The 27,161-nt window shown below is 42.4% G+C and overlaps 1 pseudogene; it reads left to right on the forward strand.

Moving 5' to 3' along the window:
* Positions 1-2,808: 2,808 nt before the first annotated feature.
* Positions 2,809-25,430, forward strand: LOC125516409 (cysteine-rich receptor-like protein kinase 44; annotated as a pseudogene).
* Positions 25,431-27,161: the final 1,731 nt, after the last annotated feature.

A 27,161-nucleotide genomic window follows, 5' to 3' on the forward strand; every position in this document is an offset into this window, starting at 1 on the left:
TCGGACCGATATGTTCTTATTTTGTACAGTGTGTGTGCTAGGATAATTTTCTTGTGCTACTGCTAGTGTGTCCTATGATTTGTGTTCATGCTAGTAGATGTGTTGATGCTAGAATCATGTTAATGTTGACAGATGAATGTTTTACTGATGGCATGTTCATGTTGACTGATGAATGCTAGAATCATGTTGACTGATGGCATGTTCATGTTCAAGCTAGGATCATGTTCATGTTGTTGTTCCTGTTGCTAATATACATATACACGCTAAGGTTTGTGTTGAATGTTATATGTGTACGTATGTAGTAGCACCATTTTAGGATGCTTCCAAATGTGCATGGCTGCACATAGGTGCTATTGGCACTTGCTGTTGCTATTTTTAGATGTTTTCATGTTTAGGATAGTGCACCGATGAGTGACAGTTGCAGCATGATCAGTGCCACTGATCAATGGCATTTGCCCAACAACAAGTGTCATTGATAAGTGGCATTTGCCCCCATAGGCAAATCCCACTTATCAATGTCACTTGCCGTTGGGCAAAATGCCACTTATCAATGGCACTTGCTGTTGGGCAAGTCCACTGATCAGTGGCATTTGCCCAACAAGTGTCATTGATAAGTGGCATTTGCCACTTATTAGTACCACTGATCAGTGCCATTTTCCTAGCAGCAAGTGCCATTGATAAGTGGTATTTTCTCAAAGAGTTTGTGCACTGATTAGTGGCATTTGCTCTTGGGTTAATGTCTTTGATCAGTGACATTTTACAAAGAGTTTGTGCACTAATACTTGTCATCTTACCTGACAAGATATTGAAGACTGACTGGGATGTGGCGGGAGGAGGAGCTCAGGTGGTGGCCGGAGCTAAGCACGCCGATGATTTCATCCCCACGAATAGATGGCTCAGGATGGTGGACCTGCCTGGCAGGATCGCCTTCATGAGCCTGTCTCGTTCCAGGGGACGATCTCCGAGGCAGGGCCATGAGGAGGGGCCAGGGATCCGATGCGCTTCTACCAGCAGATCAAGGACAACCAGAACCTCGCCATGCTCGTCGTCCCTCACAAGTTCGTGGAGGTGATGAACACCTGGCTGGTCATCAAGCGGCTCCCGCGCATGGTCAGGCTGTCGGCGAACAAGTGGTGCGTGTTCTGGGTGCAGGTCCAGAACTTCGAGGGGCACATGGTGCTTGGCCGGGGCTGGGACTACTTCTGTCTCCGCCACCGGATCGTCCCTGGCGACCTCGTCGTTGTGCGCATCTTAGGACTCGGACTAAAGGTTTAGATCTACAACCACGATTCCTCAGTCATGTGCAGGTTTCGTTGCAGCAGGCACAATTGCGTTGGTAACATCGAGCAGGCTATGTAGTTAAGTTAACTAAGGTGTTAGTGGAGAACTTTTATGATGTGTGGCAAGACTTGTGCTGGGAACTTGTTCATATTTTGGCCAGGAGCAGCACCTTGGCATGGAGCAGGGAAGGAGGATGCCCCTGCTGTTAATCTAGACTTATGCTATGTAATTAAGTAGTTTGCTGTCATTTCCTTGCTTGCTATGTTTGATTTCACTTGGTTGCCTGCTGTTGTGATGTTGCTGTTGTGCTGATCATGTGGTGGTAAGGCCACCACATTTGAATGGGGTGAGCAAAACACAAACGTTGTTTGCAACTAAACAAGTTTGCAACAGTAGTTGCATTGCATGTCCATCTCCAGCAAGTTTGGTTGATGAAATGCACCTCATATGCAGCAGCTGCAACCTATTTGGTTGCCTGCATCACATGGAGAGGCACTTACCCCCCCCCCCCCTACTGTTTGGTTGTCGTTTTTGTGCTTAGGGTGTGAGCAGATGCAAACTTCAGCTGTTTGGTTGCAAACATCGTTTGTGTTCTGCTCACCCCATTCAAATGTGGTGGCCTTACCACCACATGATCAGCACAACAACAATAGCACAACAGCATGCAACCAAATGAAATCAAACACAGCAAGCAAGGAAATTACAGCAAACCACTTAACTACATAGCATAAGTCTAGATTAACAGCAAGGGCATCCTCCTTCCCTGCTCCATGCCAGGGTGCTGCTCCTGGCCAAAATATGAACAAGTTCCATGCACAAGTCTCGCCACACACCATAAAAGTTCTCCACTAGCACCTTACTTAACTTAACTACATAGCTTGCTCGATGTTACCAACGCAATTGTGCCTGCTGTAATGAAACCTAATCTGAACGTTCAGTCCGAGTCCTAAGATGCGCACAACGACAAGGTCGCCGGGGACGATCCGGTGGCGGCGGCAGAAGTAGCTCCAGCCCCGGCCAAGCACCATGTACCCCTCGAAGTTCTGGACCTGCATCCAGAACATGCACCGCTTGTTCGCCGAGAGCCTAACCATGCGCAGGAGCCGCTTGATGACCATCCAGGTGTTCATCACCTCCACGAATTTGCGAGGGACGAAGAGCATGGCGAGGTTCTCGCTGTCCATGATCTGCTGGTAGAAGCGCATCGGATCCCTGGGCCCCTCCTCATGGCCCTGCCTCGGAGATCGTCGCCTTGAACGATACAGGCTCATGAAGGCGATCCTGCCAGGCTGGTCCATTGTCCTAATCCACCTGTTCGTGGGGATGAAATCCTCGGCGCGCTCAGCTCCGGCCACCACCTGAGTTCCTCCTCCCGCCATATCCTAGTCAGTCTTCAATATCTTGTCACGTAAGATGACAAGTATTAGTGCACAAACTCTTTGCAAAATGTCACTGATCAAAGACATTTGCCCAAGAGCAAATGACACTAATCAATGCACAAACACTTTGAGCAAATGCCACTTATCAATGGCACTTGCTGTTAGGCAAATGGCACTGATCAGTGGCAAATGCCACTTATCAATGACACTTGTTGTTGGGCAAATGCCACTGATCAGTGGACTTGCTGTTGGGCAAGTTCACTGATCAGTGGCATCTGCTTTGCTGCAACTGCCACTCATCAGTGCACTATCATAAACATGGAAACATCTAAAAATAGCAATAGCAAGTGCCAATAGCACCCATGTGCAGCCATACACATTTCGCAGCATCCTAAAATGGTCCTACTACATGCACGTAAAATATTCAACACAAACCCTAGCTTGAACATGTATATTAGCAACAGGAACAACAACATGAACATGATCCTAGCTTGAACATGAACATGCCATCAGTCAACATGATTCTAGTATCCATCAGTCAACATGAACATGCCCTCAGTATAACATTCATCAGTCAACATGAACATGATTCTAGCATCAACACAGCTACTAGCATGAACACAGATCATAGGACACACTAGCAGTAGCACAAAAAAATTATCCTAGCACACACACTGTACAAAACAATAACAGATCAGTCCGATTTGATTCGATTGGGATCGCGTCCAATCGGATCTGCTAGAATCCTATCTAATCCTATCGAATCCACTAACTACTAGAACATGCCTAAGAAATAAATCCCTAATCTACATCTGCGAGCAAGCATTGAGAGGGTTTGACTCACCGAAGCACACGCAGCCACGGCGAACCGAGGCCGGGGTGGAAACCCCGGCGGGAAGGAGAGAGGTGGTGGAGCAGAGGAGGAGTCGTCCTGCGGCATCGGCCCCGTGCTCATCGCCACGCCGGAGGTCGAGGAGGACTGCCCGCCGACAGGAGAAAACCCTTGGACGGGGGTCAAGAAAACCCCCCTGTCCAACGGGGTCCCAAGAAGGGGCGACTCCGTGGACGGCGCAGGCGCTGAGCTCAGGACCACGAGGTCTGGAATCTGCGGCGGAGCGGGAGCGGCCGGCACCGCATTGGCCGACGCCAGGTCGCGGCCCGAGTTCTGGAGCCCGGCCAGCCAGCTCTCTTGGATGCTGGCGATGAGCTGGTCGACGGGGGTCAGAGGGCGGCGCGGCGGTGGGAGATAATCCCCATGTGCAGGGAATCATCATAGCAATTTCCAATGATGGAAGTGATAAGAATGGAGTGTCGAACCCACATGGAGCTAAAGGCAAGATCAATATTCTCTCAAGTCCTATCTGCCACTGATACGACTCTACGTACACCGAACGTTTGCTTCCAACTAGAAACGGGAAATAAAACTACGTTGTGGGTATGAAGAGGATAACTTTGCATGATATCGAAGAGCTAAAACATAAAAGTAGGTGCTATTATCATAAAGTTAGAATATATTACTAAATATTATAAATAGCGAGTGTGGAATAATGATGGATCGGTGTGCGGAATTGTCTTAGACAATTGTTAACAAGACCGGTGGTCGTCATTGCAATTTCATATGAGGGAGAGGCATAAGCTAACTTACTTTTTCTTCTTGGATCATATGCACTTATGATTGGAACTCTAGCAAGCATCCGCAACTACTAAAGATCATTAAGGTAAAATCCAACCATAGCATTAAAGCATCAAGTCCGCTTTATCCCATACACAACAATTCCCTTACTCGGATTTATGCTTTTGTCACTCAAGCAACCCACTATAAGTGAATCATGAATGTATTGCAACACCCGACAGCGGGAATCCCTCATGCTTGCGCGACACGGAGGGCATAATAGGACAGCACCAAAATAAAACATACAACTACTACCAATCTAGATCATCAATCAACCCAAAGACAAAGGATATCTACTCAAAACATCATAGGATGGCAACATATCATTGGATCATAATATGTGGAAAAAGCACCATGTTCAAGTAGGGATTACAGCGGGGTGCGCGAGAGTGGACCGCGTAAAAGAGATGAGGATGGTGATGTTGATGAAGACGATCACTGCAGCGATGATCCCCTCCCGATTGCACTCCGGCGCCATCGAGAGAGAGGAGGAGAGGTTCTCCCCCTTGTGCTTCCTCCTCCATGGCCTCCCCTCTGGATGGGGAGAGGTTATCCCTCTGGTCCTTGGCCTTCATGGTGATGATGGACCCTCCGGGATCCTCCTCCATAGCCTCCGGTGATGATGGCCCCCTCTGGCAGGGTGCCAGAGAGGGCCTAGATTGATTTCTCGTTGCTACAGAGGCTTGCGGCGACGGAACTTCCGATCTAGGTTATTTTCTGGAGGTTTGGGCATTTATCGGAGGTGTTGGAGTCGGGAACAAGTCAGGTGGGTCCCCGAGGCGGCCACAAGATAGGGGGGCGCGCCCCCACCCTCGTGGTGGCCTGGGGACTCCTCTGGTTCATCACCGGTACTCCATGGGCTTCTTCTGGTCCAAAAAAATCTCCGTGAATTTTCAGGTCAATTGGACTCCGTTTGATTTTCCTTTTCTGCCATACTCAAAAACACGGAAAAAACAGAAATTGGCACTGAGCTCTAGGTTAATAGGTTAGTCCCAAAAATCATATAAAACAACATATAAAGGCCCATTAAACATCTAAGATGGAAAATATAATAGTATGAATACTTCATAAATTATAAATACATTGGAGACGTATCAACATCCCCAAGCTTAATTCCTGCTCATCCTCGAGTAGGTAAATGATAAAATAAATAATTTATGAAGTGTGAATACTAGCAAGTGCATGAGTTTGATCAATGATAGTTCTAATCACTTTTTCTAGCATCATTATATATCATAACAGTAGCTCAACTCATAAAACTTATCATGATCAAGTAACAAGCTATTCACATGTTAAAGTATAGATCCTAAACTTTCTTGAGAACTAACAAACCGTGCTCTTAGTCATCAAACAATTGCAATTCATCTTATTTTCGGGAAGAGTCTATGTAAGAGCTTTGATTCAACAAACTCCACATACTCAACTGTCATTTAATCTTTCACAATTGCTAACACTCATGTGATATTTATGGGTTCAAAGTTTTAATCGGACACAGAGAAAGATAGGGGCTTATAGTTTCGCCTCCCAACCTTTTACCTCAAGGGTAATGTCAACAATAATAATTTATGAAAACCTACATCCAAGTGATATATATCCGGATCGCTCCAACACAAAGTGCTTGCCAAAGGAAAAAGTGTAAAAGGGAAAGGTGATGATCATCATGACTCTTGTATAAGGGTAGAAGATAAAAGTAAAAGATAGGCCCTTCGTAGAGGGAAGCAGAGGTTGTCATGCGCTTTTATGGTTGGACGCACAAAATCATAATGCAAAAGAACGTCACTTTATATTGCCACTTGTGATATGGACCTTTATTATGCAGTCTGTCACTTTTATTTCTTCCACATCACAAGATCGTATAAAGCTTATTTTCTCCACACTAATAAATCATACATATTTAGAGAGCAATTTTTATTGCATCCACCGATGACAACTTACTTGAAGGATATTACTCAATCCATAGGTAGGTATGGTGGACTCTCATGGCAAAACTGGTTTAAGGGACGTTTGGAAGCACAAGTAGTACTTCTACTTGGTGCAAAGAATTTGGCTAGCATGAGAGGGAAAGGCAAGCTCAACATGTTGGATGATCCAAGACAATATAACGTTTCGAATATAGGAAAACATAACCCATTAAGTTGTCTTCCTTGTCCAACATCAACCTTTTAGCATGTAATATTTTAATGAGTGCTCACAATGACAAAAGATGTCCAAGATAGTATATTTATATGTGAAATCTCTCTTCCTTCAATATTCTTCCTTGAATTGTTCAAGTAACCAATTCTGCGTTTGCTAACTTCCAATAAGTTTACTACCTATACTTATTATGTGTGAAGTCATTGCTCCCCATGTTGTAAGCATATGAAACGTATATAAATTCAGATTTATGATATTCAATTCATTCAACCATTTACTTATAAGATATATGTGAAACACGTGAGTAAATGACAAAATACTCTAAAAAGATATAACTGAAGAGTACTGAGTAGTCAAATAATTAAATAGCCATGGGAGGATTCTTTTTCATTCAAGATTTCAGATCAGTGATTTTATTCAAACGGCAAGTAAAATTGAAAATACGCTCGAAGAAGAACACATATCATGTGATGAATAAATATATAGCTCCGAGTAAGGTATACCGATAGTTTTGAAGACGAAAGAGGGGATGCCTTCCGGGGCATCCCCAAGCTTAGTCGCTTGAGTCTTCCTTGAATATTACCTTAGGGTGCCTTGGGCATCCCCAAGCTTAGGGTCTTTCCACTCCTTATTCTCCTCATATCGATATCTCACCCAAAGCTTGAAAACTTCAATCACACAAAACTTAACGAAACTTCGTGACATAGGTAGTATGATAAAGAGTAAACCATTCACTTTGGTACTGTCAAAGATAAGGTTCATAATTGTTCTCACACAATTCCTACTGTACCATATCATTTCTACAATTTATAATGAGAAATATGTCATAGAAACTAGAAAACAAGCAAACTATGCAATGAAAACAGAATCTGTCAGAAACAGAATAGTCTGTAATGATCTGAACACCAACCATACTTCTTCTACTCCAAAAATTCTGAAATAAATTGGTGGACGTGAGGAATTTGTCTATTAATATTCTGAAAAAAGAATCAACTCAATCGCACTCTTCTGTAAAAAATGGCAGCTAATCTCGTGAGCGGGAAGTTTTTGTTTTTTACAGCAAGATCACATTAACTTTCACCCAAGTCTTCCCAAAGGTCTTACTTGGCACTTTATTGAAACAAATAATATAATACATGATTAATACAGTAGCTTAATCATGAGAACACACAAAAATAGTAAGGGTAAATACTGGGTTGTCTCCCAACAAGCGCTTTTCTTTAATGCCTTTTAGCTAGGCATGATGATTTCAATGATGCTCACATAAAAGATAAGAATTGAAACATAAAGAGAGCACCATGAAGAATATGACCAGCAGATCTAACCTAACCCACTTCCTATGCCTAGGGATTTTGTGAGCACACAATTTATGGGAACAAGAATCAACTAGCATAGGAAGGCAAAACAAGTATAACTTCAAAACTTTAAGCACATAGAGAGGAAACTTGATATTATTGCAACTCTTACAAGCATGTATTCCTCCCTCATAATAATTTTCAGTAGCATCATGAATGATTTCAACAATATAATCAGCACATAAAGCATTCTGTTCATGATTTACAAGCATAGAAATTTACTACTCTCCACATAAGCAAAATTCTCCTCATTCGGAATAGTGGGAGCAAACTTCTTCTAAATCCACTTTCGATGATAGTATTATTCATACTCCAAAAGATATAAGTGACGTTCATGGAGAATTATACAATTAATATAGACTAACCAATATCCAAGCTCAAAATATATAAGTGAAGCACACGAAGCATTCTATAAAACCATACTCAAAAGATTTAAGTGAAGCACACAGAGCAATTCTATAAGATCATACTTAAAGGATATAAGTGAAGCACATGAAGTATTATATAAATCAATAAAGGGCTACCTCATACTATCATGGTTCTTAAAGGAAAAGCAAAAACACAAATGACACAAATTATGTGAACAAAACAAAAACCGAGGTATGCCGATAATTGTTGAAGAGGAAAGATGGGATGCCAACCGGGGCATCCCCAAGCTTGGATGCTTGAGTATCCTTAAAATATTTACTTGGGGTGCCTTGGGAATCCCCAAGCTTGAGCTCTTGCCTCTCTTTATTCTTCTCATATTGATAGCTCCTCGATCTTCGAACACTTCATCCACATAAAACTTTAACAAAAACTTTGTGAGGTCCATTAGTGTAATAAAGCAAATCACTACCTTTAGGTACTGGTGCAAACTTATTCCAATTTCATATTAGAACTATATCTACTGTATTCCAACTTCACCATGATTCATACCCCCTGACACAACCCATAGATTCATCAAAATAAGCGAACAACTCATAGAAAACAGAATCTGTCAAAAATAGGATAGTCTATAGTAATCTGGAAGTTTAGTAAACTTCTGTAACTCCAAAAAATTCTAAAAATATGAAAATTTGAAAAATTTATACATAAGTAATGTGCAAAAAGTTTCAGAGCCATTTGACTTTCCAGTAAAAAAATGTAAAATCACGCGCTACAGCCAAAGTTTCTATTTTTGTATTGTACATAGTAAACAAGCAATCTAATCATCCTAAAACCAAGGCTTGTCACATTATTTTTAGAATACAATGGATATATACAAGGGGATAATTATTTTCAGAGAAGCTTCATGAAATTTTTTACATTGTTTCCATGAGCATGAACACAAGTGCCCAAGGTTGACCCTCATTTCTTCAATGCATAATCTTCCAATTACTTCTCTTATTGAAAAACTTTTTAGGCATGAGAGGCAAGTAAACTTTTTTGTATTTTCATTCTTTTTTAAATTTTTTTATGTTTCACCCACAACTAAATAGAAACAAAAAGGAAAAACAAAATCTACTTTGTGAAGAAAGCAAACAAGCACACACATGAATATCAACCCCACGCTATTGCTCCTCGGCAACGGCGCCAGAAAAGAGCTTGATGATCCCCAAGTGCAGGGAATCATCGTAGCAATTTCCAATAGTGGAAGTGATAAGTATGGAGTGTCGAACCAACAAGGAGCTAAAGGTAAGATCAATATTCTCTCAAGTCCTATCTGCCACTGATACGACTCTACGTACACCAAACGTTTGCTTCAAACTAGAAACGCGAAATAAAACTACGTTGTGGGTATGAAGAGGATAACTTTGCATGATATCGGAGAGCTAAAACATAAAAGTAGGTGCTGTTATCATAAAGTTAGAATATATTACTAAATATTATAAATAACGAGTGTGGAATAATGATGGATCGGTGAGCGGAATTGTCTTAGGCAATTGTTAACAAGACCGGTGGTCGTCATTGCAATTTCATATGAGAGAGAGGCATAAGCTGATACGTCTCCGTCGTATCTATAATTTTTGATTGTTCCATGCCAACATTCTACAACTTTCATATACTTTTGACAACTTTTTATACTATTTTTGGGACTAACATATTGATCCAGTGCCCAGTGCCAGTTCCTGTTTGTTGCATGTTTTATGTTTCGCAGAAACCCCATATCAAATGGAATCCAAACGGGATAAAAACGGACGGAGAATATGGGAAGAAAATCAACGCGAGATGGTGCCCGAGGGAGCCACGAGGCAGGGGGGCGCGCCCAACCCTCCTGGGTGCGCCGCTGACCCTCATGGGCCCCCCGTAAGGTGGTTAGTGCTCTTCTTTTGCCGCAAGAAAGCTAATTTTCAGGAAAAAATCTCGGTGAAGGTTTCAATCCAATCAGAGTTACGGATCTCCATATATATATATATATATATATATATATATATATATGAAACGATGAAAGGGCAGCCAGAGGAAACGCAGAAATAGAGAGGGACAGAGAGACAGATCCAATCTCGGAGGGGCTCTCGCCCCTCCCACGCCATGGAGACCAAGGACCAGAGGGGAAACCCTTCTCCCATATAGGGAGGAGGTCAAGAAAGAAGAAGAAGGAGGGGGGCTCTCTCCCCCTCGCTTCCGATGGCGCTGGAGTGCCACCGGGGGCCATCATCATCACTGCAATCTTCACCAACAACTTCACCGCCATCATCACCAACTCTTCCCCCCTCTATGCAGCGGTGTAACCCCTCTTTTACCCGCTGTAATCTCTACTTAAACATGGTGCTCAACGCTATATATTATTTCCCAATGATGTATGGCAATCCTATGATGTTTGAGTAGATCCATTTTGTCCTATGGGTTAATTGATGATGGTGATTGGTTTGAGTTGCATGTTTTATTATTGGTGTTGTCCTATGGTGCTCTCTGTGTCGTGCAAGCGTGAGGGATTCCCGCTGTAGTGTTTGAAATATGTTCATGATTTTCTTATGGTGGGTGGCGTGAGTGACCGAAGCACAGACCCGAGTAAGTAGGTTGTTTGCATATGGGATAAAGAGGACTTGATACTTTAATGCTATGGTTGGGTTTTACCTTAATGATCTTTAGTAGTTGCGGATGCTTGCTAGAGTTCCAATCACAAGTGCATATGATCGAAGTAGAGAAAGTATGTTAGCTTATGCCTCTCCCTCAAATAAAATTGCAATAATGATTACCGGTCTAGTTATCGATTGCCTAGGGACAAATAACTTTCTCGTAACAAAAAACTCTTTACTAAAACTAACTTAGTTGTGTCTTTATCTAAACAGCCCCTACTTTTTATTTACATGCTCTTTATTATCTTGCAAACCTAACCAACAACACCTACAAAGTACTTCTAGTTTCATACTTGTTCTAGGTAAAGCGAACGTTAAGCGTGCGTCGAGTTGTATCGGTGGTCGATAGAACTTGAGGGAATATTTGTTCTACCTTTAGCTCCTCGTTGAGTTCGACACTCTTACTTATCGAAAGAGGCTAAAATTGATCCCCTATACTTGTGGGTTATCATAAGCTAACATACTTTCTCTTCTTGGATCATATGCACTTATGACTGGAACTCTAGCAAGCATCCGCAACTACTAAAGATCATTAAGGTAAAACCCAACCATAGCATTAAAGCATCAAGTACCCTTTATCCCATACGCAACAATCCCCTTACTCGGTTTTATGCTTCTGTCACTCAAGCAACCCACTATAAGCGAATCATGAACATATTGCAACACCCTACAACGGGAATCCCTCACGCTCGCGCGACACGAAGGGCACAATAGGACAACACCAAAATAAAACATACAACTCATACCAATCTAGATCATCAACCAACCCAAAGACAAAGGATATCTACTCAAAATATCATAGGACGGCAACACATCATTGGATCATAATATGTGGCATAAAGCACCATGTTCAAGTAGGGATTACAGCAGGGTGCGGGAGAGTGGACCGCGTAAAAGAGATGATGATGGTGATGTTGATGAATACAATCATCGCGGCGATGATTCCCCTCCCGATGGCACTCCGGCGCCACCGAGAGAGAGGAGGAGAGGTTCTCCCCCTTGTGCTTCCTCCTCCATGGCCTCCCCCTGTATGGGGAGAGGTTCTCCCTCTGGTCCTTGGCCTTCATGGTGATGATGGCCCCTCCGGGATCCTCCTCCATAGCCTCCGGTGATGATGGCCCCCTCCGCAAGCTGCCAGAGAGGGCCTAGATTGATTTCTCGTGGCTACAGAGGCTTGCGGTGGCGGAACTTCCGATCTAGGTTATTTTCTGGAGGTTTGGGCATTTATATGAGGTGTTGGAGTCGGGAACAAGTCAGGGGGGTCCCCGAGGCGGCCACGAGATAGGGGGGCGCGCCCAAGGGGTAGGGCGCACCCCCACCCTCGCGGTGGCCTCGGGACTCCTATGGTCCATCTCCGATACTCCGTGGGCTTCTTCTGGTCCAGAAACAATCTCCATGAATTTTCAGGTCAATAGGACTCCGTTTGATTTTCCTTTTCTGCGATACTCAAAAACAAGGGAAAAATAGAAACTATCACTGGGCTCTAGGTTAATAGGTTAGTCCCAAAAATCATATAAAACAGCATATAAAGGCCCATTAAGCATCTAAGATGGATAATATAATAGCATGAATACTTCATAAATTATAAATACGTTGGAGACATATCAGTGGGCGTGGCGGAGCCATCAGAGGAGAGGAGAGGGAGGGGCGGTGAGGGAGAGAGAGGGAGCGGTGGGAACAGTGCGACTAGGCGGTGACAGAAGAGTGGGGGCGAGTTATGAGACGTCCCCTCTGTCTCCCGTGCTGCCCGAGGCGTGTAACTGCCCCGCACGCGTGGCCGCGCCCAGCCAGGCTCGCAAGAAACTGCCGATTCGGCAGTTTCGGCCGGGCCAGGCTGCGGGCTGCTTTAAGGTCCGTGCGGGCCTCAAACCGCATGCAGCCCAGGCAACCAGACAGGCCGCGCACATCCCACGCGGGCCTGGTTGGGCTGCATGCGGGCAACCAAACACGCCCATGCCACTGGAGTGTGGTTGACTGAGCTTGACGTCCTTGATCACTGAAAAAATATCATGTCGTTGTCGTGAATGATCCACCCCATGCCGGGCCACCGTGAGTCCCATTCTACCATACTCATGGGCTGGGCTAGATTTTAAGCCAAGATTAATGATATAGGGGACAACTCGCAAGTCACAACAACTACTGGGCTGGGCTGGGCTAGATTTTAAGCCAAGCTATTTTTCAGAGCCCAAGTCAAACAAATTCATTCATTAACTCATATTTGATGGATTTGCGAGGACTGCTTAAACCAGCAACAAGCAGGGTTCCTGATGCGAGCTCGGGTCCTAGGGTGGCAGAAGTCCAGAGGTGGCTGCCTCCGATGGGGGACAAAGCAAAGATCAATGTCGACGGAGCTGTAGCTCGGCATGGCCATTGTGGAGTGGCAGCAGCAGTATGCAGGGATAGCACCAGGCTTTACCTGGGCTCTTCTCTTGTTGTGTATGCAGGTATTATTGACTCGACTCTTCTCGAAGTATTTGCGTGTAGAGAAGCTCATGCACTTGTAGAGGACCTGGGAATTCAGATGATGCACGTTGCTTCAGATTGTGAGGAAGTGGTGAAGGACATTAAGCAAGGGTCGGGAGGATATCATGGTGCCATCATCCAGGAAATAATTGCTAGGAAAAATGATATGATTTCATGTACTTTCACTCATGAACGTAGAGTTTTTAATTTCGAAGCGCATAATTTCACCATGTTTGGTTGTAATTTAGGTGTAGGTCATCATGTTTGGTTGGGGTCTCCTCATGACCAAAACATTGTACCTTTAATTCTTGAGCAGTAAAGAAGGCGAGATTTCTCAAAAAAAAAACTACTACTAGTTTGGCTCAAGAAAAAAAGAACCTACTACTAGTACTATGAATAGACCCCTAAAAAAACTAGTAGGACTATGAACAGAGGAGGGCTCTTCATCGAAACAAAACAAAAAGAATAGAGAAAAATTAATGTTCTTGACGTTGCCACACAGTGCAGCAGGTTTTTCTGCACTTTGGCGAGTGCTCCATCGTCACGCGCTCATGCACGACTCTGCAAAGATTTCTCCTTTTCTCCTCTCCCCATAGGTGTTTATAGGGAAATTTGGTTCTATACCACTAAAGGGACTTTGTGAAAATACCATCCCAACACCATTAGGAAAATTTGGTTCTATACCACTAATCACTTTGTTTTATAATTATTTTTTTCTTCCTTTTTCTTCATATGCTCATTTGGCGGAAGCAAGTAGGTTGGCTACTAGTTTATTTTAGCGGTAGGTAGTTCAAATGCTTAAGCAAGCTACTAGTCTACTTGCTTCATTTGGCGGAAGCTAGTTCAAACATTGGATTAGTAGCCTTCCGCCAAAGGTAAACAAGAGGCTACTAATTATAAGCTTCATTTGGTGGAATCTTTGAATTAATAGCTTTACTTGGCAGAAGCTTTAGGAGCAAAAGCTTTAATAGCATCATTCGTCATCCAAGCATAGCCGCATATATTTGGCCAACAATCTGAACTAACCGAACGAAATTGGTTCAAACCAGGCGGGTTTCATTCAAGTTCGGATATAATTTACATAAACGAATGATATTTTGTCTTACGAAAGACTATATTAAAAAAATACTAAACCCTATATCGGGGGATCACCATGTAAGAGTGGCCGCCCTGTACTGCTGCACCACCGTCTGCGTCTGTACCGTCGTCATCGTCGTCCCTCCAGCGGTGCAAGGATGCCAGAGGGCCGTGGCAGCCTCCTTGATATTATGGATTTTTATATATTTCTCTAAAATTTTGATCAAATTTAAAAGGTTTTGACTTTTCAAAAAGGAAATACATCTTATATTTTGAACGGAAACACTGATTATATTTTGAAGAAACCCAACAACACTGAAGAACCAAAATGACACCAACGATGTAGCAAAGCGCCGCCAACCCTTCTTATATTTTAACTTAACTAGAGCGGCCAAACAATCGAAACCATGATGGTGGCATCCATTCAGGGATGTCAAAACTGACAATTCAAGATGGGCCAAGAATGCATCAAAATCCCAGGATGCAGAGTCCTGGATATTTTCCAAACCAGCCATATCCGAATCAGTATGGTGGGTTCCCACCCCAGCGGCCCATGCAGAACCCCAATTTTACACCGCAGCGACCTTTCCAAAATGCACCATTCCCACAGCAGCGGCCTGTCCAAAATGCTGTATTCCCACAGCAGAGGCCTGTTCAAATGCAGGATTCGTGCAGCAGCAACCAGTGAACGGGGTTCCCAGCACTTGGATCGGCAAGCAACCAAGCGGACGCCAGGCTGGTACACCTGCCAAGCAGCAGGACCCAAGGGCAAATAGACAGCCTAAGCAGGATAATAGACAACCAAAGTAGGATAACCTGAGATCACAGCATGAGAGCAGACAGCAGGCTGCCAAGGTGGTATACCGTGTCAAAGGCCAAGCTCCCAATGGCTTGCCAGAGTGAAGATAACCATGAAGAATCCGCAAGCCGAGTGATTCACCGTACTGCTGCAAGATGATGATGTGTTGTGTTCCATGTGCACGGCCATGCTGCTACAAGGAGGTTCATTAAATTCAACATACTCCTTCTGGAAGCCGCCATAGGGGTTTCTTGCTACTAGATGACCAGCTGCGCCAAATGGCGCAGAGACCTGTTTAAAACCATGTTCATGTGGAAAATATTAGCATTTTTTCAATAACCGTATATTTGAGTATATTTGGTAAGAACTTATACCCCTATATATAAAGGAAATTAAATGCAAATATTTTCTTAAGGTAATAATGCCACAAATTAGATCATCGGTAGGTCAAGATAATTGAGTCTGCAATTAGGAACTCCGAGTAGCTGTAAACTTGCATTAAAAAAAAGACTAAACACAAGTGACACAATAAAATGTACCTAATACATGAACTTGTGAACATTGTGTACAAGAAAAGTTAATAGAAATAGTGGTCAATTACATCATATAATTTGGTTCTATACTCTTGTGTATATATATCCTGAATGCTACCCCGTTGTGATCAACTCTTTGTCCTTCGAATCGAATGGCACAGCTACTGCCCCTTGTGGAAAAAGAAAGGGGGACTTTGTAATACCCATAAATGTAAACTTATAATTGAAAAAGAAAACCACAAACACCATATATAAGGATATATTACAAACTACAATGTAGTTCGTAGGCTCATTCTTCAATTGACATTCTGGACATCAAATCAAAATTATGAGGTATTGTTGTGAATTGCAAAACTTCTAAACCAGGTGCTAGCGTCAGAACATCCTTCAATATGTACCTACCACAAATTATAGTCAGATTAATAAAATATATATCCCTTTTTAGAAGCGGAAAGACACAACCATCTAAAATGGAGAAACTTGGCGGCATGCGGCATAAAGAAGATATTGCTCGTGCTCGCTTGAGACAAGGAATATAGCTAAAGAATTTTCCAAACCCTGAGAACGAACTACAATAAACAACCAATAAAATTCTAATATTCTACATATGCTGGACACATGGATGTTACTACAAAAAGGGAAGGCATCAACAGGCATAAGTATCTCAATTTTTAGCTACCAATATTAGCAAATATTCTGTTATGGGAAACTATTTAATGGTAGAAATTCTGAAAGACGCAAATAGTCATTCTTCACATCATCATCTTGCTGGTGACCAAATAAACACTATTGTTTCGTTATCTCATGACAAGCTATATCAAACGCATTGTCTCCTTTCATTATGACAAACAATCCTACTATCAATGGATATGTTCTGGAAAAAAAAAATTAGTTCTCACAAATCTGCACATGTTCTCGCAAACTGTATGTAACATGTGCAGGTTTTAGAGAACTAAACAAGCTTTGTATAGAACATGTGTAGTTCAAGGCATTATTTCAGAAAGTCTAGCTGTGTCCAAAAAAAACTTGAAGCCAACACTGTAAAAAAGCGTGCCGAGGACTATCAAAAATTTGAACCTGGTCCAAGCACTTCCTAAAATACCTTGTTATGTTCTCTATGAGTGCACTCACTAATCTGTCAGTTGGTGTCATAAAGAGCATCTGCGAGACACTTTTTACTGTGCAGCAGCTAGTGTCATGTAAAAAGGGGTGGAATCATCAAGTGAAGATTTTGCATCCCTGAGTATAACTAATAAGGATATTGCACTCCCTCCTGGTTCTCCTACCAGCAAACAATCATATCAACATATGAACCACATAGTTGCTGGAAAAACAATGGTTTCTAGGTGGCTGCCTCGTTTCCTCTCAGAGAGAGAGAGAGAGAGAGAGAGAGAGAGAGAGCACGGGGCAGCCGCACCTCGGCGTCGAGGAGGCACAGAGAAGGCCGGCCCCCACCTCCCTTATTCTTATTGGGACAACACAAATTTTATGAGAAGATAACACACAAGAGATGTTTGATTTCTGGATATACGCACTTTCTGGATTGTGCGCATTTAAGCATGGAACAACATTCCAAGGAGATCCATTGCAGGGCAAGAAAGTAAACCAATAATCAATAAAGAGAAGTGAGTTCATATCATATAGGTTTAGCAATGTATCAGCACACATCAGCATTTATTTTTCTGAGAGATTCAATAAATAATGAGAGAAATTTCCCAATTCTTCCACCATCCATATTCCACCGGGATGCTCTATTTCTGAGTGACGCACATGCTATTTATACTTGGTAGCTAGGCATGCTAATTTTTTTTGGAAAAGGGGACTTCCCCGGCCTCTACATCGGAAAGATGCATACGGCCACCTTTATTAAAAAAGCAAATGGGTTCGACACAAGTCTACAATTCTCAAAAAAGCAGCTCACAGAGCGCTGAAGAAGCAAAACAAATGCCATAGCCGGCCGGCAAGAGAAAGATAGGAAAACTAATTACCTATTCTATTACATGACCGTCATCCAAACCGGCTGAAGATATCCCGTGCAACCATCTCCCATCGGATAGATCCAGTAACCAAGCGCTCACTGGCCTCCGTCGGAGTGAGTAATGACCACATACGAATCAATGCAATGGCTCGGAATATAACCTACAAAAAATGAGTGTTGGATGTTCTGTTAAAGACTAAATCATTTCTGCAATTCCACATAGCCCATAATAACGCACATACTCCAACACGAATGTGTCTCGCTGTATGGGGCTCAATCCCATCCAACCACGTTCCGAATAACGTATTAATATTCTGTGGAGGAGTAATATTAAAGGCTATTGTCACTGACTGCCATAAATTTTTTGCCATAGGACAATCGAGAAAGAGGTGTTTAATAGTTTTATCTGTATCACAAAAGCTACACCGACTAGATCCATTCCAGTTGCGTTTAATCAAGTTGTCCTTAGTTAAAATGACTTGTTTATGCACAAACCACATGAACACTTTAACTCTCAAAGGGACTTTGACTTGCCATACATGTTGCGACTTTGGAATAGAACTAGAGTTAATGATATCCACGTACATAGATTTAACCGTGAAAACTCCATTCGTCGTAAGTTTCCAGCATAACCGATCTGGGCGCTGAGAAAGTTGAATCTCCATCAGACTTCTCACGAGATGGAGCCAAGCTTCCCAACGGTTACCGGCTAAAGCTCTCCTGAAGCTTATATGAAGAGGCGTGGACTGACACACCGTCTGAACGGTCGCATCTCTTCGTTGAACAACACGATAGAGAGAAGGATACTGAACCGCCAATGGCGTATCCCCTAGCCAGGTATCCTCCCAGAACCTTGTAGATGTACCATTACCGATAACCACCTTGGTCCGGTTAAAGAATAGCGACTTAACTCGCATCAGGCCTTTCCAGAAAGGCGAATCCGTCGGCCTCACCGTTACCTGGGATAAGGTCTTGGAATGAAGGTACTTATTACGCAGAATCTGGGCCCAAGTGGCCTCGGTCTCTGGTACTTATTACGCAGAATCTGGGCCCAAGTGGCCTCGGTCTCTCGCGAAAGCTTATATAGCCATTTACTGAGGAGACATTTGTTCTTAACCTCCAGATTTTCGATCCCTAGACCCCCTTGGTCCTTAGGTCGACAAATAATGTCCCATCTAGCTAATCTATACTTTCTCTTCAACTCATCGCTTTGCCAGAAGAAACGAGATCGATAGAAATCGAGTCTTTTCCGTACACCCACTGGTACTTCGAAAAAAGACAGAAGGAACATGGGCATACTAGTGAGCACCGAGTTAATAAGAACTAACCGGCCTCCATAAGACATCAGTTTGCCTTTCCAACATCCCAATTTCTTCTCAAAACGATCCTCAATGCACTTCCATTCGCTATTTGTTAGCTTACGGTGGTGAATGGGTATACCTAAATACGTAAAAGGTAACGCCCCCAATTCACACCCGAACATCGCGGACAAAAGGTTAACATGTACGCACTGTTTATCCATTAATATATATCCTAGCAGAGGAAAATGCAAAAAAAAAAAAGGCTATCCGTAGAATAACACTTCAGTATCACTATCTAAAATAGTACGTCAAAATAAATCATCTATCCTCATCAGTATGCAGTATACCATCCGTCATAGCTTGGAAGAGACCATATGAATCCTAACCAATTACCTGGAAATGATCAGAACAAGAGTTTCCGGAGTAGCCACTGCTCTATGTGGTTCCAGCTATAGCTACGGATTGACTGACCTTTTTAACACTGGACTAGGGACTTCAGGCTTTGAGCTTCAGTCAGTAGGATATTCTATCGAAACAACCTAGACATTGTCCTCTCGCCTGATCTTGGTTGCACCTCGGAGAGATCAGACCATGAAAGTAGAATCAACAATCAATAAGGCCTTGTAAGATCAGACTATGGTCTTGGTCGATGCCACACGTATGATCTATTTCATCCCAAAGAAGAAATAACATATGATTTGGATTGCAGTCTCTAAAAATATAGAATAGTTAAATAAACTGAGGCCCTACCAATCAATAATTTTATCTCCAGATGTCCTTTCATTAGTTCAGGGCAATAACTCAATAGAGTAAAGCACATCATAGGACACACAGTTCAGATGCAAAGAGCGAATCCCCAGTTGAGTTCTACTCAAGGACAAAAATGATGATACGAATTGTAAGCTAGCTAGCACATCTACACAAAGAATCAGCATGACAAATGCAAGGAAAATGGAGATAAATCTTCGACATAGATTGAAGAAAGAAAACAGGATGAGCTCACCTTTGATATGCAATAGCACATTTAGTAATAACCAATTTCTTCCTTAATCATGCAGGTACCCAGGACCCTGCGCGTTGCAGCGGAAAAATAAGCTATTAAAAATGTAGACAATTAACAAATATGATATAGTGCTTGAAAACAAAAGGCGACAGTTGGTAGAGGCGATTATATAAAGAAGTCAAAGCTGCCAACTTCCTCATGATCAGTTGCGCTACACATTAAAACAAACATCATTTTTTTTTGGCTGAAGACTGTAATTGTTAATACTGTTTTTGCTATATAATTAACGATATGGACACTTTATTATCTTCTAGGGGCAATAAAATATGATTTCAGAACGGTACAGAATGACATGAATAGAACGTTAGAAATACTATGGTGCATTGCAGTTCAGAACTGGCCAAAATCTACCACTTTAATTGCCTCTGTATGCAGGCATTCTACAGTACGATGGATGGAAAGCGCCGCGACCAAGAAAAGAAAGTATTGCCTCTAGGCATGCAAATATAATGCAACGGGTAAAGCTCTGTTTCTTCAAATGGATAAAAAATAATTTACCTGGCTCGCTTATGAAATACATGATCGTCCCCGGTTCACAACTCTCATATGTGTGACCAATATTCCAGTACCAAAATCTGCATATGCTGCCTCGTTCTTAGTTACGGTATATGCAATTGAACAAAGCAAACTGGGCAAAAAAGAAACTACCATGGAAAGTCAAGAGTACTTCCATATCATAATCTTCTACGCAAGCATAGGAACATGAGCTCTATAGGAGGACATGGTTGGACACCGACTCTTGTAGATGATGAATCTGATTTGCATTGTTGCACACCGACTCTGTTTTCACAGTGAAACAGAACAAATAAAGTAACAGGACGAATTCTACTGATTATTGCAAATCATCGATCTTCACAAATGAAAATATAGGTAAACATATCATTGTGAGGGGGGGGGGGGGGGGGGGGCATCCTTCTAACCAATAGAATCATCCAAATTCAAATCAATCCATCAGTATCGCCCAGCTGGCTGCACTGGCGAGAAAAGATCGCTTGGTGGAGCCATGGCAAGGCGATGACGACCGTATGTCAGGCGACCCCCAAAAATTATAGACAGCCAACCTGACGGCACAAACGCAGGAGTTCATGGAATATGTACAAAGACCTAATCAAGCAAGCCAATTAGAGGAAACATAACCTTGCTGGTCAACGAAACATTGTCCAGGTCCATTTCAAGCCATCTTGAAGGTTCAATATGTGGAATTCCTATCAATCAAGATAAGACTCTGATGTAATATACTGCCGTAAAACTAATGATTTGCAGTATATGATAAACAACCTTTTGTACTATATAGTGTACATTAAAAAAATCCTATCTTGATAACCGTGATAGCAGAAAGATCTAAGTATCCCTGCAAACAATTATTCTGCTATTTTTTTCTTCTTGTTGGCATAATCAGGCACTACAACAACTATCATGGTTACGAATGAACTTTTCTACTGCTAGCTGGAATTCAGCTTATCTTGGAGATCTCCTGCAGGTAAGTTCCTCCCAGCCTCTGGAATTCAGCTTATCTTGGAGATCTCCTGCAGGTAAGTTCAAAGACCAAAGTGTAGGCATAACCTTGCCTAATTTCAACTGCTGAATTTGCCTTTCTGTTTTTGCCTCAATTTGTGCTGGGAGTCATGGCTAGAATCCTAGAACCCTACGATACTGGCAGACAGAGTTGATCTTTTATGTGTGCTGCTTCCAGAGTTTCTTGGAGGATTTCCCTCAGAGCTTTTGCAACAAGTACTTTGCAGCCAAACTTGCTCTGTTATGCTAATTTGTTGTTTATTTTTGTTTTGTTTTCTATGTTAAAGCTCTTGTAAGCTGGATGCGGGTTTCTTTTGTGGAGATATGAGATAAGCGAGACACCACCTGCTTTCAATTTCTTTCACTAGGTTTTCTGGAATTCTTCATCTTCTGGCTCTTCTGGCTCTGTTTCTCGACGCGTATGCACACTACAGGTGTGTTGGATCTTCCATGCCCAGCCTACCAAAGATTTCTAGCTAGCACAAGCTACAGCCCTCATTGGCTAGGTTATTTATTTGATCCGTTTTTTCTGCGGGGTATTTATTTGATTCGTTTACCTAGTACAGTAGGTAAATACGAGGAAAAACCGAAAAAGTGGTGGTAAATACCCGTTCATGCGGGGAATTTTTGTTATCCGGCGATTTTGGAAGTGAGCACAAAGGAGTGCAGCAACGAGCTCGAGCCAAGGATGGCCTCGAGGACTTCGTCGGAAGCTGCGACGCAATCACGTAAACAGAGGAGAGGACGAGGGTTCATAGGTTCGGGTTGCGGGCGTTTTTGTTTGAACTATCACTCGGATTAGATGGCGATGAGCTCGGGACGGCGTCGCCGGCAAGCCCTCGTAAGTCATAAGGACCTCTGTTGAGGCAGGTGCGGTTCCGTCGACGAGGGCTCGGGTGGACCTCTCCAGAGGTGGGAACGACGTGGCTCAACGTGGCGTCTTAGCCCAAGGGGGAGTGAGGATCTTGGCTGGTTGATTTGGGGAGCTTTGGTTTTGGGTTTGTGCTAGTGGTGGAAGAAACTGAGTTGTTAGATTGAAAATTCAAATCCAAGTTTCAAAAATCGGCGGAGCGGAAAAAAAGCACTTGACACATAGGTGCTCCCTATATTTATTTTTATCTTCGGCCATCAACAAGGCTAATATCATAACAGCATTCTTCAAAAAATAAATAAAAATGAAAGTGTTTACTTGTTAGGTATTTGGCTTTTTTCTATGTCAGTAACATTTTATCAGGTTCAACAGATCATCTAATGTATCATCACTGTTCATCTTATTCCTCACTCACGCTTCCTGCCTAGCTCGCTCTAACCGCTGGCCTCCAGCACCTGCGGCTGGCGGGTGCTACCGAGCACCGCCTAGCTGCCCCGCCCTTTCCTCAACCTCACCCGATCACCCCTACCGTCATTGCTAGTCATCACCCCGGCCATCCCCTCTTAACCCTTCGAATTGCAGGAACCCCGATGACCCTTCACTCCGCCAACCCTTGGTGAAGTTTTTTCCTCGCCTCCACCAGGGGCGCTGCCACTCACAGCGTCATTTTCGGCTCTACCGAGGTCTTGGCTTGGCCTCGGCGTGGTAGACATGACACATGAGGAACGGCACACTCGTCACTGCCGCACACGCTTTGCCGCCATCTTTGACCTCATGCAAAGCAAAAATTGACCAACGCAAGAAAAAAAATCAGGCACATGAGATTTACAAAACCGAAACATAATAACAAAGACGTCACACCCTTTTTCCGTTAGATCTGGTCCTTTTCTCTATCCAAACTATGCAGTTCTGCGCACACATTTTTGTACTCGTCCAGGCGTGATGCCTTTGACCAAGAAACTCTGAATCCCCAAATACCAATCCAACTCCAAACGGCAGCACTTCTAAAATCCACGAGCTCGCCGCCGTAGGGGCTGCCGGCGACGTCCCCAGATCCACGCACATCTCCCTCACCAGCCGCCTCCACAAGTTGCTGCCTGTAGCCAACCGCAGCTCCGCCAACCGTCGCCGTCGCCTGGGTAGGCGGCGGGGAAGGAGGAAGATACCGTCCGACAAGGGTTTCCTCCCCTGGAACCGTCGCCGTGGCCTGGATGCGGCGTTTCTGACGCTCTGCAAAGAATTTGTATTTATGCTAAATGTATTTATTTTTCTCAACTCATATTTCCCCCCTTAACTTGTGAAATGTGTTGTCCATGTTATCAGAGAGGTGAAACGCCCAAGCTGCAATAGAGAGCAATTTCAAACACACAAGCGCGACCACAAGGGAGTTTACACTCGAATTCTTGGAACAAATTACCGATAGGTTTTCTGAGGAGCACATCATTGGTCGTGGTGGGTATGGAGTAGTTTACAAGGTATACCCATATGATTATTACTTGGATCTTTTAATTTCGTATGATACTACTGTACATAACAGCATGACACCATCTAATTTCTTAACAGGGAGTATTGGAAAATGGGGAAGAGATTGCTCTCAAAAAGCTTCATCACATGCCGGGACTTGACGACACGCAATTTAGGAATGAGTTTAATAATCTTATGAGGGCCCAACATCCAAATATTATCCGGTTGGTTGGTTGGCTATTGCTATAATCTAGGACATCAACGCATTAAATATGATGGTTAATATATTTTTGCCCTTGTGGAAGAAAGAGTTCTCTGCTTTGAATATTTGCATGGCGGAAGCCTTGACAAGCATATCTCTGGTATGACTCTGCTCTGCGGATCATGCCATGCTTTTATTTTGCTTCCAAAAATAATTGATCCCTAACCTTCTAGAAATCACTATATTTATGTCTAACAGCATGTTTACTCCTACAGACGAATCCTGTGGACTCGATTGGCAGACACGTTTCAAAATTATTAAGAGAGTTTGTGAGGGTTTAAATTACCTTCATAATGGATCCAGAAATCCTATTTACCATCTTGACTTGAAACCTGCAAACATATTATTAGACCAGAACATGGTCCCCAAAATTGGAGATTTTGGTTTGTCAAGACTCTTCCCTTCAGTACAAACATATATCACGATTAAAATTATAGGAACACCGTAAGTTGATACCTCATGTTAAATTATCAACTTTTAAAAAATACATTATAGAAATAATTATATTATATATGTACCATGCAGCGGATACATGCCACCAGAATATATCGAGAGATATGAAATCACATCGAAGTATGACGTATTCAGTTTGGGTGTTGTAATCATGCGGATAATGGCAGGAGATGAGGGCTACTCCAAATGTGCGCATATGTCTTCGCAAGAATTTATTGAGCATGTATGGAAGATATTTTGTATTATGAACACAAATCCTTTTTCACAAATTTTATCATGTTGTGCCTTGCTTTCGGTGCCACCTTTCACCATTGTTTCAACTTTCCAGGTACATGAAAACTGGGGGAAACGACTGCGGGAAACAATGTCGTCATATATATCAGAGCAGCTTAGCACATGTCTTGAAATAGCGCTGAGGTGTGTGGAGGTCGATCATGAGAAACGACCTACTATAGCAGAGATTGTTGATGAACTGAACAAGGTTGATACTGCAGAAAGTTCAACTAAAGACAAGGTATATATGTTTAGATCGGTTGTTGGCCAGGATTTACATGGCATGACCAAACTACATCATTTTTCATGTCTATCCTCTAATTAACCACTAACTTCCATCTCATATCATAAACGTCAACTCTTTTAACTTAATTATCCTATTCCTCTTTACCTACTATTTACCGTTCAACCACTATAGCTAGTCTTTTCGTATATTTTGGGAGAAATAAGTAGAAAAAGTTTGAGAATTACTCCATCTGTTTCTGTTTGTAAATAGATTGTAGCTAGACATGGATAGAATATCCAACATTAAATTGTGACCATTACTTTTCCCGTGAATATGTTAGTCAAGAAAATATATGATTATTAAATTAGTAAAGTATTTTTGATGACAAATCTAGTGATGTTATTTTCACAATTTCACTAGACCAATCTTCTAGACATATCTATATCTATCTATCTATCTATCTATCTATCTATCTATCTATCTATACCTCTATATACCTATACTAATTAGGCACTTCCTGTAAATTCTCATGTTAATTAGAAATTAGGAACCGTTAATCTGGTGGGGTCGAGTTATAACGGTGTAGATCTATCCCAAAAAAACCCACGTCAAGAAAAAAAAAACTAGGTGTAGATCTGTCCCGAAAAATCCCATGTTAAGAAAAAACTAAATGTATGAGCCATTAGATGAGGTAGATGCCTCTTTCCTCATGATCAAACAAATCTAAAAATCCCACGTTAAGAAAAAAACTAGGTGTAGATCTAGCCCAAAAAATCCCACGTTAAGAAAAAAAACTAAAAGTATGAGCCATTAGATGAGGTAGATGCCTCTTTCCTCACGATCAAACAAACAAAACTAATCTCCCGTTCCAGAAAAGCTCCTAAACCCTCACGTTTCCTCATCTCTGCATCCCCATCAATCCCTTCCTCCGTCGCCGCACCACAACCTAGAAACCATCACGTTTCCTCATCTCCGCCTCCCCGTCGACCTCTTCCCCCGCCACACCAGACACCACAGCCTACTCCAGCGACCTCTATCCTCTCTTGGTCTGAAACGCTTGGCCTCTGGATAACTAAGCCGCTCTAGGAATCCTCAGGCTCCCTCACCTCTGCGCACCTCTATCGTCCCCAAACATCTGAACAGCCTTTGTGGACAGCTATTGCTTTGGACAAGTTCAGTAGTGCCATGGTGTTCGTACTGCAATAAGCGTGGTTGTTCTCCATCTCTGGCTCTGGGTAGCATGCGTCATGCCTTTCAGATTAAGTAAATACAAAGGGTGGATATTGGACTGCTTGCTAAATGTACACTAATCTGCTCTAAGTTCTGCTACATATTCTTTTCTGAGAGCCACTTTGTTGTCACCCTAAAAGGTTGATATGCCATGCAAACTTTGATCCCATGTATAGGAAAATAGTTTTATTTTGCCAAATAATTTTACTTTGATCACTGGCGTAGTAATCGCAAGAGAGAAGTGCATATTTCAAACCTGAAATCTTGCCCTGGTCTAATTTACAACCCCGAACTTCAATACCGTCTAAACTACAACCCCCAACTCTCAAAATCGGTCAGGATTCATCCCTTCTCTACCTCTCGACCAGTTTTGACCAAGTTGACCGGTTTTGACCCATTGACTGGGTGAACAGTGAATTAAAAAATCATTTTATATTTTTTCAACTGGTGCGGTAATTTAAAAAAAATTATAATTTTTTAATCTTGTTTGGATATTTGAGTAGCTCTCAGTAAAAAGACAAATATGGGGTCTGTGAAACATTTAACTGTTCATGCATTGTTCGGGCTGATTTTTTTTTGGCTGAGAGCTACTCAAATGTCCGAACGCGATGAAAATTGACACGGGCCTCACACATTGACACATATTCCATGCAAAAAATATTCGATTTTTTTTGATTTTTTGTATTTTTTGAATTTACTGTTCAGCCCAGTGAAAAAATCAAAATTATTTTTGAAATTTTACTATTGTTCCACTTATTAATTATTTTTGAATTTATTGTTAACCTTGTGGAA

This window comes from Triticum urartu, chromosome 6A (assembly GCF_056163025.1).
Source record: "Triticum urartu cultivar PI428250 chromosome 6A, HENAU_Tu73, whole genome shotgun sequence".
Classification (NCBI taxonomy): Eukaryota; Viridiplantae; Streptophyta; class Magnoliopsida; order Poales; family Poaceae; genus Triticum; species Triticum urartu.